Source organism: Geospiza fortis, unplaced genomic scaffold (assembly GCF_000277835.1).
Source record: "Geospiza fortis unplaced genomic scaffold, GeoFor_1.0 scaffold276, whole genome shotgun sequence".
Lineage (NCBI taxonomy): Eukaryota > Metazoa > Chordata > Aves > Passeriformes > Thraupidae > Geospiza > Geospiza fortis.
The window spans coordinates 584,650-597,035 of NW_005054527.1; positions in this window are offsets into that span (position 1 = coordinate 584,650).

Consider the following 12,386-nt stretch of genomic DNA (forward strand, 5'->3'; position numbering starts at 1 on the left):
AATCTTAAAAGTAGTTTAAAAAATGCTGAGCCCATGTCAGTGAAAATACTCAATACTCCTACTAGAATGGCAGTTTAATGTCAAGCAATTGCATTGTTTGTTGCTGTTTTATATGGTTAGCCTGGAACCAAACAAATTTAATCTCTGAACATGCATTAGTATTTAACCTGACTGGGCATTCTCTTTGAGATAGCAGATTATGACTTAAGTTTTATTACCTGTGATGTGTCATGCAAAGAAAAGACTTTTTCTCTCATGAATGGTCATAATTTCCTTTCAGAAGAAGGATCCTCATATATTCTCTGATTAGTTACTCACTCATCTTGGAGGTTTTAAGCTTAAAACCCTCTGAAATTACAGTATTTTTTTTTCTCAGAAAGTAAGAGGAAATGATTATCTTATTTTTCTTCAAGGAGTAAAATCAGTTGTGCTTAATGATAATTAATGAAAAATAGAACTTTTGGTTATATTGGTTTGGAGTTTGTGTTTAGCAGATCTGTTAATAGATATCTGGGCTAATTCAGATTATCTTCATGGAATAAAATGGATGTCACAGCAGTGAGGGGTTACAGGGATAGTTGTGGTCCACAGTCAGAGTAGAGGTAGCTTAGATACTTGATTAAATTAACAAGAATGCTTTTGATCTAATCTAGATGCTTACATGCCAAGGGCGGGGAAGACTATTGTTGGATATTGCTGTGAAGGTCAGAGTAAAAATTAAATTTGTATCTTGCAAATCCTCTTGTGAGGGTATGACTCTTAATTTACTGATGGGAAATGGAGATGCTGAGCAGGCAGATCATGAACCTGCTTTGTGATTTCTAAATTAGCAGTGGTATTTTAATAGTTGTGATTCAATAGCAGGCACCCTAAAATTGAGAAGATTTTTCTTTCTTGTCAAAGAAGGATACTGCACGAACAGAAATGTAGGGTGATTCAAACTGAATCACAGTTGACTGTAAAGGTACCAGTCTTAGGTATAGGCGCTCCTCAGCAATCAAAATATTCTGTTGGATCCATTCTCCTACTCCTTATTTTGTTAGAAGCAGACAGATTTAATTTTCCTATACTTTCTGTTGAAAATGATAGCTCTTAATTTACTACTCAGGAAGTGAAAAGGCAAAACCCAGACCCACACAAACCTCTGTAACTGCCTGGACAATGAAATGTAGAGCTATTACTCAACATGCTGAGTAACAAACCCCAGTTCAAGCTTAACCAATCCTACCAGGAGGAGCTTAGATAATAAAGTGAAAAAGTACAATAAAGTTTTATAATTTGGAGACAAATGTCTTATAAAGAATTGTTGCTTGTTCCTTAAGGCTGTCTTGGATTTACATTGAGATGGACACAGCTGACTGTGGTGACAATTTGTTGTTGAGGTCATAGGAGGGGGTAAATCTGTCTATAAAATTTTCTGGAATTGAACTGTATGGTGAAGAAGTGAAAGGTTCTCTTGATAGTCCCACATATCCCCTCTCCCTGAGTCACTGTGTATCCTCTTGCCACATCACACTGGCCTTGATGCTTCTGGTCACTCTTTGCTGCTGAAGGTGTAAAAATATTCTTTATTAGTGGTGCTGATATGCACAAGAAAAGAAGCACCCACAGACCAGCATAGTAGTAAATAAGCAAGTTATTTGCTTTCCACAAGTGCTGGATTTGTAAGAGAATATAAAACCCTCATAGTGGGGAAACATTTGCCAGTTCAAATGACTTTGGACCAGCCCTGCCAACAATTAGGCCCACACAAATGTGGTTGTGTTAACCTGGTGTAATACTAATCTCTGTTACAGAGGTAATATATCATTAACAATGTCTCTATTATTATTAATAATCTCTATTATTATTCCCCATAGTGTCTCTTTTTTTTCTTTTCCTCTTCTAAATCTTTGCATGTTGGCTGGACTGTGATGATTGCATGACATGAAGATGCAATTAATGCTACTTCCAGAGGCTGTGACCCTTCCTGAGTCCTCATGGCTGCACTTCAAAGTGCTAGCAGAGCTCTCTTGGCTGGATGGCCCAAACAGCCTGATCCTCTGAGATTAGCCAAAATCAGTCATTATTTGTCATCAGTGCCTGTCCCCATAAGTGGGGCTTTCTCTGTGAGGCTGGGCCTCCCCACTAAAAACTCACGGAGCTTCTTGCAGAGTCCTTGCCCATTACCTCATTTCTGTCTTTCTGTAGTGTGTATTCCCTCCATTTTGCCAATTGAACTTCAGTCCTCTAAAGGTAAGGTCAGCTTTTCTGCCTAGCTAAAAGCTATTCTGCTGTCCAAAGGAGTAATCTCACAGTCTCTGAGGCCCTTATCTGACCTCCTCCTTTTAAGTCTGGATCAGTAAATGCACTGTCTCAAACTAAAGCTCTTCAATTCCTATTTTGGATGCTTAAATCTGACTTTGAAAAATGCTGAGTGTGCTACAGTGGCAGTTTAGACTCGGATGCAGCAGGGCCTGGCTCTGGTGTGTAGTGAGCCGCCTAGAAAGAAGAAAACCGCAGACACAGCTTTGGGTTATTTAAAACTCTTTGCTTGGCTGAGCAACAGTATTGCTGGATATGCCAAGTCCTGTTAATTTATATACTCATCTGTTAAAGCAATAGGAATAACAGAAAAGGTTAGATTTGTGTGGTCACCAGACATTAATTTTTCACCATGGATAGATGTTAACCCTGGCACCAGCCACCTCACCCAGTGCAAGAGCAACCCAAGTGTCCTCGATATCTGAGGAGATGTGGACACCCACCCCATATCCCTGTGCAAACTGTCCTCTGCTGCGGGGTTTGTCTGTAATGTGTAATCCCAACCAGTGGATATGTTTGCATAAGTGATGATCTTTCATCTTGGACTTTCCCCTCTGTCCTTCCTACCCCTCCACCCTTCAGGAGTTCTGTAATCTTTCAGAGACTGAAAGGGTCCTTGCTAGGAGATAGTTTTGCTTCATTGTTCTTTTCTACCTCAAGCTGACAGAAATCTAGCTGTAAGAAAATCCTGCTGTGTGTTTTTGTTGTTTGGGTTTTTTAAATCTCATGTTGGTACAGTTTACACTTCAGCATGATTCAAGATTTTACTCTTAACATCTCGAGAGTACAGAAATGTTAGCAAAATAAGGACTTGTGTTCTATTTGGATTCTATGTTCAAGGATCTTGAAAAACCCCAAACCTCTTTTTTTACAAAGAGAGCATTCTTCAGAGGCAAGCAAACCTTTAAACCTATCCTCTTTCTCTGGGGCTTTCACTGGAAACATTGAGTCTAAATATCATCACTGGTGTGACCATCTTTGTGCAGCTCCTTAAGTGGCACCAGGAGAGCCAGGGCTGTGGTGGTGAAATTTTGGCAGCCACACGAGGCTTGAAAGCCTGCAGGGTAGGAAGAACAACATGGAGTATTTTAGAACTGGACATGAGCATACAATTTTTTAAATAAGCTTGGGTTTTGGTTCTTGTTTTCTTTCTTACTAAAAATCTCTTAATAGCCTCATTCACTGAAACTCTAATTGCTGTAGGAACATTTTCCACGCTGACTTTTCATTATGCAGCAGAGAAGGATACATTCAGAGGTTTTTTTGGGACTGAAAGAGTTAAAAAATATCCTGAACTGCTAGTTCCTACTGTTTTACTTTGTAAATAACCCTTTCCTCCCTATCCCTGTCAAATTATGTGGCTTTAACACTATAAAATTATAACCTCATAACAATTTTGAGTATTTAACCATTAGGAAGTGTCATAGTTGAGAGATGGCAAAGCTTTAATTTGTTTCATTGCTGAGCAACCATTATAGTGCTGTTTTTAATTATACTGTCACGTATGTTGGTCATCTTATTGTTTAATTTCAGGTCCCTGTTCCAAAATGTGAGGCCGAGAGGTTGTTGGAGCCAAATGCCATGCCATGAGATTTCATTTAAAACACAAGTTGCAAAACAGTCATTGTAGATTAAATGGATGTTTACAATGAAGCATCTAAAGGAACTTTGAGAAAGCATTACCTAGCTTAGGAAAGGTGTAAGATAGGAGTAGAGCACACCTGGAAAACATGGGCTAAACTATTTTCCTACCTGGCTGGTGATGTAGTCGTGTCTTACTAAGTTCTACAACAAAGTTGTACATTGGGTACACCTTTCAGGAAGGTGTCTTGACTTCTAGCCCAACTCCCCAGCAGCTATTAGTGAAAATGTTGACAATATCCTAAATCCATGAGGGGAACAAAAAAAAAAAAGGAAACCACCAATGTTAATGATTTCTTTTTCTCCTGGGGAGCCGGGTCATAGCAAGTATTTCTGAAAAAATTCCTTGCTCATAGTAAGTGAAAATCAGTGCAAAAAGTTCTGCAGGGCAAGGCAATTTTGATGAGCTGCTGTTTGTGAAAATGAATATAAAACTTAATACAATATGTAAATTCTGTTTTAAGAGTGTGGTTTAGAAACATCATTACTTTAGCAACTCTAATGGACAGACTTAGATAGATACTGGTTTTTTCTTTAATACTTCGTTTTTCCCCCTGTATCGATCTGTCTTTGCCCTTGTTAAAAATGCTCAGTGTACACATAGTGTGCATAAATTTGCCTTTGTGACATCAAAGAGTCTGCTTGTACTGCTCAGGCCATCTATAAGATTATACAGACCAGAACCTGGCAGGCTCATGCCAGACACTTGACCCTGCGAGGCAGTCCCAGGCCAGGCTGGATTTAAACGCCGCCGTTCGCAGCCAGCGCGCGGCCGAACAAACGCGCCTTGTTGTCACAATTGGAACCACATGCTGAGTAATGGAGCAGAGGTGCAACTTTCCTCAGAGTGTGTGGACAGTTGGAAAAGCGAGTGTATTTTTTTCATTTATGTCTGTGTGTCTCAGGGCTGCCTTACTTTGTTTTCTTAGCGAAGCTCAGACAGATCAGACATGTAGGATTAATGGAGCTGGGCACTGACAGACCAGCTCTGTTCCAGTTGCAGTGACTGTGGAAGAATTGGATTTGGACCCTCTTAACCAGTCCTCCAGGAGCAAGATTTCAGTTACTATGACAGGTTGCCAAGGACTGTTTTATTTTAACCCATGTCAAATCTGAGCTTACCTATGGGGCTAAACCACAGCCTGCTGAGCCAAGTGTATCTGAATGCAAACTCATTTCACTGGCTGTTTGTTACTGTTTGGAAAGTCCAGCCACACAGGGTATGGAACAACCTCCACCAAACAAAACTTTTCAGGCTTCGTTGCATGTGAAATATTGCATGCTGCTTCCTCCCAGCTTGCAGCCAGTGCATCAGTTCCTGTTTGTTAGAAAATGAAATGAAGGCAAGATGAAAGCATCTGGATAATGTTCTCAAACACGTGGCGTTGTCCTGTGCAGGGCCAGGAGTTGGACTTTGATGATCTTTGTGGGTTCCTTCCAACTCAGGATGCTCTGTGATTCTCTGATTTTGTGATAGAAATAAAAGAATTTTCTCTTTGGGATAAACAAGATGAAATTATGACTGCCCTTTACTCTGTAAACCAAAAGGGCTTTGTGAGGGGTGTACACTTATGTTTACTCGGCACACTTCCAGTTGGTGACATTAAGTCCATAGCCATCTCCTTCTTGACATTAGTAACCAAATCAGGATTCTTCTGAATTGAGATCACTTCTTTGTATCCAGAAAAACACTCTAAACTACTTTTCCTTTGTGGGTAATGCAAGTACAATAATTGTCATCACAGTTGTGATGGGGAATAAACAGTGAGGAGGTTCTTCCATCTGTTGATGCATGCTCTAAGTAGCAATCAAGTCAAGCAGAAAAGAAGGCAAGAGAGAAACAACATTTGCAGTGTTCTTGACATTAATGATGTGTTTGAGCTGCCCATGGTGTGGCCAAACAGCAGGAAGGCTGAGCATCCTTATTTTTTCAAAACAATCTTAAGAGGCCACAAAACAAAGAAGACAGCACAGCGTTCTTCTGTGCTGCAAGCACAAATCTCTCCCCAGCAAGAGGAGTATACCCATATATATAAATGCAATTTTCTCTGCACTTGTAAAAGCATACATGCACCAAGTGATTAGAAAAAAGGACTTGGTTTCTTGATCTCAGATCTCTTATATGTGAATCATGCTTGTATTTTTTTTTCCTCCTGACTTTGATTTAATAGGGTTTTTTTTTGTGCCTGATCAGCCATTCGTTTGCCATTATGTTTGGTACTATGAAATGAAAAAGTCCTATAGGAAAAAAGGGAGAAAAGCTGAAGTGCCCTGATGGAAACACACTAAATAAACCAGCACTACAGGTTAGCAGCCTATATATTTCTTCACCCATGAGCCCACACCATGGGTAGGAAGTGAGGCCAAGCTCACTGGAAGGGAGGCCAAGCTACTGCACCTCTAACTTGCCAAGATGAGGAATAGAAGGAACAAAGGTTTCAGGCTGGTTCAAGTTTAACTGTGTTTTGTTTCCCTTTGTTTTTGTCTTTGCTTCTGGTTCCAGAAGCAGCTGAGAGAAAGATGAGCTTTCCTCAAAATGCTTATTTGCTTTTTCTGGACTTAGCTCATGCGCTGCTGGGCTGAATTCCTGGGGCTCTGCTATCTGCTAGGAAGAATAATGTGTGGAGGCAGCAATTATTTGTCAAGCACTGGCAATGTACTTGGCATGCTACAAGGCATGGATAGGAAAGCTTTGCCTACTCTGGAGAGCTGCAACTTAGGCTACAGAGCAAAATATGAAGACAAATCGCACAGGGAGCAAACGTGCCTATTTTTAAAATCCTTTAACTTGGTGTTTTCAAGGAAGAGAGGACAGGTTTTTGTGTACCAGGACTGTGTGTGTTCTCTGGACAGGCCTGGTTGCTGCAGTTTAAAATTAAAGAGAGGTCTGTTATGAAGCATTTAGGCAGTTATGAGAATGTGAAACTTATGGAGAGTTTTGTGCCACGGGTAAATGACTTGGGAATTAGAAAGCAAGGGTTAATTGTCAGATAATATGAATTGAGTTGCTGAAAAGAGGTGCAGTGAGTGAGACAATTTGGACAGGAGTTAGTAGGAAGACAATCAGAAGGCTAAAGTATTTTTTCATCAGGTGAGAATTAAATTTTGCAAAATCAAACCCCTCTTTTCTTTTCCTCCCATCTCCTCCCCTTCTGTCCCCTTTCATGTGCTAAATGACTCTGGTGGAACTGTGCTGTAGGTACAGCATATTGTGATTAAATGCTCTGTAATGCTCTCTGAGATACATTGGACCAACAAGTGTAAATGGAATGCCAGTTGCATAAAATAAATCTGAATTCTTGCTGCACCATGGTGAGGCGGCTCAGTTACAGCTTCGACCACCCATGAATGCTCAGCCCACAGCAGGGCTACTTTTGGACTTGCATCTCACCTATTATCTTGGTAGTAGGGTATGAATCTCTTTGAATGTGAAAGCCTGGTTTTGTTTAAGTGAGGAACATAAGAAAAGGCTCTTTCCTTATTTTGTTTTTTCCTTGGAGCAGATGAAAGGTGGATAGAAGCGACTGTAAATTTTAGGAAGGAAAGAAGTGGAAAAAGGCTAATGCTTGCTGAGCAGAAATTTTATTTTCCCAGCCATGCTACCCAAATGTTAAGACTCCCCTGTACAAAAGTGTCACTGCTTGGTCTATATAAATTCACTGTCAGAACAAAGGACACTTTCTGGAAGGGAAACAAGACTGTATTATGCCATTCAGCAACTAACAGAAGAAAGAGAATAGCTACTTCCTGCCAACATTCATACTCTGAAGATGTATGCGTGAGGTGGTAGGTGAGCATTCAGTTCTTGCTGCAGCTGGCTCTTGGTGATGACCTATCAATCTTGTGGATAAACTGCATGGAAGACTCAGAGACCCAAAAGTGAGGGGCTGGCAGGTTAGCCTGAGGAGAGTGATAATGACAATGGCTGCAGGGGTCACCTGGAAGAAACTGGGTAGAGCCAGCGTGGCTGTTGTGAGAGCATGAGCATGCTAGGATTGCTGGGGAAACAGGAATATATTTCAAGGACACATTTTCTGGGTGCTGCTAAGCTAGGAACCCTGTGCTGGCTCACACTGACTCCATTCTCCAGTCTGTATTAGTTCCACATTCATTGATTGCTGCTACTCTGACTCCTTTCTGTTTGGCTTTTCCTTTTCTGTTCATGGAAATTACATTGATTCTTTACCTGCCCTTTCTGACCCTCTTTACCTTCCCAGCTAAGGAACTGTTCTTACAATCAGGATTTGATTTCCCCAACACCTTGATGCCACACAGTCCTTGCTATCCTCTCACCTCTGGTCACAGCAGCCTGCCCTGCACTAATGCTGCTAAATGGAAGTGTGGCACAGTGATTTTATGTTCTTGCTGTATTCTGAGCTAGTGCTGCAAGGTCCTACTGTGCGTATTTCCTATGGAGAGCTCAGGGATGGGACTGAATGTGGGATTGATTTCACTGCTCCCTCAGTTGCCCATCTGCTGATGCTGAGGTTTCTCTTATGCTCTTCCTGAGAGATTAGTGGTGAACATGTCATCATCCCCACATTTAAATGAACGGTTTCCTGAGGATTGAAATGCCTTGGCCTAAAGTAATTTAATGAGAACAATAATTGCCTCATTTCCCATCACATAAGATCCCAATCCTCTTCTTGGCACAGGTATGGCATGTAGCAAATGTTTCTATAGAAGACTTAAACTATTCTGCTCTTTGAAGCCCTGTCATTGTTGGCTGTCTATTGCTGGAATAATTAAAAAATTTCTTAGTAAAATATGTTTGACCAGAGTGTAATTTGATACACTGCCTAGTGTACACTGATGAAAAAGGATGAAGTTTTGTCCTGACAGCTAGAAGCATAAAACAGATACCTGACAGTCTTTAACTACTTTGTGGATGCTGCACAAACTGTCAAAGGATCTGCTTGTGCTGTTGAATTACAGGCTGTGTGACTTGGAAGGTTGCTTCTGTTCTGCTGCTGCTGTCCTTTCACCTCAGCCAGCTGTCTGTGGTTGTCAGTCCCCTTCACCTCCTGTGCTCTGATTCTTGTGATGCCAGCTTGGCTTCTTTATTGTCTTCATTTTTAGCTGCCTCTCATTTTCTCATTTCTTGCCTTTAATTTCACCTGTGGTAACACAGAGAGGCTAATTCTATTTCTTTGGACTATTTCATCTTGAGACCAACTTCTGACACCACCAAGGACGTGGAGAGTTTTTACTTTATCCTGTAGCACATGTTATGAGTCTCTCTCCTTTTTAACTACATTGTTTTAGTCTTTATTGCTGTTTTATGTCCCATGAGAACCTTAAAATACAGAATTGTTGCTTTGCCTGATGCCCAGGAGCTCTCCTGGCCTCCAGTGTTCACCCCAAAATGCGTTTTCCCTGTAATCTCCTTTTGCCAGAGGGCTCAAGGAGAGTCTGTCACATGCAGAGACAGAGAATGTTGTGCCTCTATGGGCACACCATAGAGGTCACCTTGCAAATATCTAAGGCACAAATTTTCAGGGTGGCCATTCCCAAGGAAAGGAGTGCCTTGGGGCTCAACCCTCCTTGGAATAACTCCTACCAAAAATTAGGCTACAAGTCAGTAAGTATTTGTTTACAAATCCTAAGCAGATGGCACACACATACTTGTATGAACAGAAGGGAGTGGAGAAACCCCCAACATATTCTCCAAGCTGCATTTAATTCAGATTTGGTGGTTTCCTTTCCTCCATATGACTCAACTGACAAGTTGGCAAATGCCTGGCAGCATTTATAACTGAGGCCTCTGTTTTCACTGGGTCTTTAAGTCTTCAGGTTACACTCACTAAGTGGAGCCTGCAGCTGGCAGATTCCTTTTCTGTGTTTGGTCCCTGTACACCTTTTGAATCATTTCAGTGGAAAGATTTCCCCCTGACCTGCTAATTTATCATTCATTAACTCAAGAAAGGAGGGTTTTGCCTTTCTTCCTAACAAGCCATTGCTTACTGCCTTGTGCTTTGGCAGTGCCAATTCCTCTTGTTCATCACTTGGACACTTAATTGCCCAGCCAGGTAAAAATCTTTTCCATGCTGATGTTATTAACTCTTTAAGGTGTAACTCTGTTCCCTGATGCATCCTAGAGCTTGGAGTATCCAAATCCCAGACAGAAGCTTTTTCACTTAATTCAATGACCATATTTTATAGACTACTATAGTTGTAATTGATTCAAACAACTTGTTACTGGCTCTTTTTGAGATCAAGCCCAAAGGTAATCAATAACTCAGTAGTATTAATAGATGTGAGGTGCTTTGACTCCTTACTTCCTCTAAATTTAGGCTTTTAAGAAACACCCTAACAAATTCCTATCGTTTCTCTCCCCCTCTTTAACATACTAATAACCCTTTTTCTTTCTGCTAACACTTTTTCCTTTCTTGCACTCACTTCTTTACTCTCTTTCTTCTTCCCTATTTCCTGTCTTACTTCTTTTTCCTAATCTATTCCCTGCTGCCAGACTCTGATTCATGATCCCTTTGAGATGAAGCTGCATTGGCTGAGGAGATGTGGGGGAGGGCGCCTCCTCAGCCCTTTAACTCCAGCAGGGAATGGGAATCGGAGCTCTCTGCTGCTGTGGTTCAGTCTCACATAGTAATGTAAACTGGAGCTGATGGCAGCTCCATTAATGTGACAGCCTGAGCTGCCTCAGCTGAGCAGTAGATGTGCCACCTGTTCTGCTGCTGCTGTGGTGGGGATTGCAGCTTTTGGAAGAGTCGTGGAATAGGTAACTGTGCATTCTCCTCCCTCTCCTCCATGAACTGCCAGAGCATCAGAGTCAGGGTCCTTGGCTTTCCTTTGTTCCAAAAATTGATTTTACAGCCTCTTCAAAATGATCATTCCTTGCACAATCTTATGGTCCAAGGCCACTAAGTAAAAACATCCATTCTCACCTCAAACCACCCTACCTGAGCACAGGAGAAATCAACCCATTGGCTGAAGTCTCCTGCTGTGTACTTCCAGAGGTGGAAATGAAAGCCAAGCAAATTCTTCATCTGCACTTCATTAAGGACTATTGTTACATTCCTGTCTTCCCATCATATTCCCTGTTATCATCCCCCCCCAGCTGTCAGAGAGGGGATGGAGCTCGATGGTCTTTAAGGTCCCTTCCAACTCTATTCATTCTAGAGTTCCATGATTCTCCAGAGGTGGCACTGCATGGCCAACAAACCAAAGCTCTCCTCGATTCCCTCTTTAGCCAAACTAACCCCATAGCAGTGATGATACATTAAATATAACAAATTTACATCGATTTTATTACCATCTTGTTTAGTATTTAGGCTGAGCTATGGGTACTTGATTTCTCCCTGCCCAGAGTGCCTGTGAGGAGCCTTGCACCTCTCTGGCCATGTCCCTGTGCCTCAGACTGGTGTTAAAATCCACAGCTGAGGTTAACAGATCCTTTGGGGTGCTTTCAAGTGAAACACCACTGTCTATGCATATATAAATATATGCCAGGTTCATTCTTTGGTTGCAAAGGAAAGGAGGTATGTAGCCATTTTGGTTAATACAATTGGAAAGATGACAACTTAAAATGCATAAAAATACCATTTCAGAGATGTAAGGTTCAAAGTGGATATAAGGAACAAATTTTTAATCCTGGGGGCAGGCAGGCAGCAGAACAGGCTGCTCACAGAGGCTTTGCAGTCCTTCATCCTTGGGAATGTGCAGAAATTGGCTGGATCATCCTGGTGTACCTTCACAGCTGACCCTGCTTTGAGCAGGAGGTTGGATCACAGCACCCCTGAGGTACTTTCCAACCTGAGTTTTCTTGTGGTTCTTGTGCCTCCTGTTCTCTGAGACTGCTGTATTTACCTCACCATATCAAATTAGGAGAGAATAATAAATTAAAATCAAATGGTTTACTCTGGAAAAAAAGGAAGTGGCAAGAAGCAGGGATTGAATATATCCTATTATTTGGTTATCTTATTAATGGAATCTTCATGAGTGTAGTACAGAGGTAGGGACAAAAATTAAAAAGAAAATGTGAACATTTAAATTTTGTTTCTTCCCATGTGTTCTGATGCATTTTCCTAGGTTCAATATGTACCAGTTGGCTGCTGCCATTTAAATTCTTTTAGGAACCACAAGTAAATGGTATCTGAGTTTATTTTGTACTTTGTTATGTGTGGAGGCAGATAGGAGACTACTCAGGGTATGGTTGCTGTTCAGCATGCTTAATTGTTTGTAATAGTTTTTTTTTTTTAATTTCCCCTTATTTTTACCTATCATTATTTCTGATACTTATGCAGAAAAATGAGATGGTGCAGCTCCCCTTTTATGTAGTCAGAATACCTATTTTCTGCAGAAGAATAAAGAAGAGAAAGTACCAAGAATTAAGCTCAGATGACAGATGTTTCTGTGGCTAAACTCTCAGTTTGGTTTAAATAACATAGAGAGGAGTAGGAAGGAATGTAACCTTTTAAGTTTTT